The sequence below is a fragment of the Ceratina calcarata genome, unplaced genomic scaffold (assembly GCF_001652005.2).
Source record: "Ceratina calcarata isolate Rehan_Ccalc_2016 unplaced genomic scaffold, ASM165200v1 scaffold207, whole genome shotgun sequence".
Classification (NCBI taxonomy): Eukaryota; Metazoa; Arthropoda; class Insecta; order Hymenoptera; family Apidae; genus Ceratina; species Ceratina calcarata.
The window spans coordinates 63,844-65,651 of record NW_017142350.1 but is presented as its reverse complement, the minus strand read 5'-3'; positions in this window follow the sequence as shown (position 1 = coordinate 65,651).

Here is a 1,808-nt window from a genome sequence, read left to right as displayed (position 1 = left end):
GGAACGAACGTGATCGAATCACGAATGATTAAAAAGTAGCAGTTCTAGCCATCACTAATTTACGTACAGTTTAGAACTGTATTTGTAATCCCAACAGTACATTCTCGCCGAGATATTCGGCAATTAATGAATTCAGAAATGAATATCGTATGCACTTAATTCTGCTTGTAATTTTATATGTATTTATATTTAATGGAATTTTATGGTCAAATGAATATTCTCTATACATTCTTATTCCCAAAAGGATATTTCCTGGAAAGTATGAGAGATTATGGACCGTGTAAAATGTACACCAATTATTGCAGTCCGGTGTTACCAAATATAAACCAAACTCCTGATCAATTACCTTACGAAGATTACATTCTTTATTTTTGTTAAACATTATGTGAACAACGATCCGTCTACACGTTTGTTCACAATTGCCTTTCTTCTGCCCAGGTCCTCGCATTCGCCCCTTTGCCCCCCACCCCCTTAAAGTTGCCAGTGTCCATCTCAGAGTCCAAACTATATTTCTTTGCTCATGAACCTTCTATCATATTTTCCGCTTACACAAAGATGAGCAAGTTTTGACCGCAACAAACTTACCTGCTAAGGGACTGCACGCAGAAGGTACAATAAAACAATTGTACATCCTTAATCTCCGTGAAAAAGCGAGTTATTGACAAAATAGAAAAATAACAATCAATTCGTTGGGTATCTTGGCATACCGCAATATGACTTTGCGAATCCTTCTACAAATCTTTTTGACAAAATGTTCTGTGTTCGGGTACACCTGAGTAAGTTCTAGGTTTTAGGCCTTCGACGATATAATCCTCATTGAACGTGAGTACGAGGGCCCTTCAGGTACCGCAAACTCCGATGATTTATGGCTACACCAGTCTGCGGCAAAATGCTAGAACGGGTTGTACTGTCGTGTAAGACACGGATTATCCGTAATTTATAACAAAATCCAATTTTCCACATTCAACAGATCTGTAGGATTTTCTGATTACCTCGGTCCGTCTCTTTCGCGTTAAAGAACCCTGAACCCGATACTCAAATTACTTGTAATCAATCACGATCTGGCTATTCGTATAAGTAAAACGTGGTTCAATAAAAACAGATGATTCGATTTAACGAAAACTCTTCGATTCGTCTCTGAAACTCGCTTGACATAAATTTCCGCCAATATCCTTGTCAGAGCGGCAGTCGGAATGACTTTGAGTTTGTAGAGTCCTTTATACCTTTGCCTTGCCGACGTTTTTAGTCCTCCCTACGGGGGGTAAACTTCGAATGTGCCGATGTCAATCTCGCATCTGAATGGTCTAGCCGGGCGTCTATAAGCGCTTGTCAAACACTTGCTCATGAACCTCGAATAATTTCGTATACTTTTTGCGATAGATATTTAGATAGATTATTTCGATTCAACTTCCGTGCACGTAAGTACAGGTGTTCGTGTTCCATATTGTCTATTAAAAATAATAAAAGCATGATGAACGCGTTACATTGACACTTGTCCGCCGGCATTCTTTGACACTGGATCGGGTGCACTGCTGGATACTGGTTGTACAAACGAGTCTGTTGAAAGATAAAACCACACAATGCGCCACAGGATCCTACATCCAGCAGTATCTTTCTTCCGAGAAAAACTGGTGCGACTTCGGGGGTGGCACTGACTTTTGCTATGACAAAACTTGCCGACGTCTTCCTAAAAAAGGTGAACTTGAACCGATAATTTTCCACTAATATCGATAGCATTCTATTTGTAAGAAACCTGATATACATATAATATGTGTATGTAAAATTAGGTCGAATAATTATACATACAA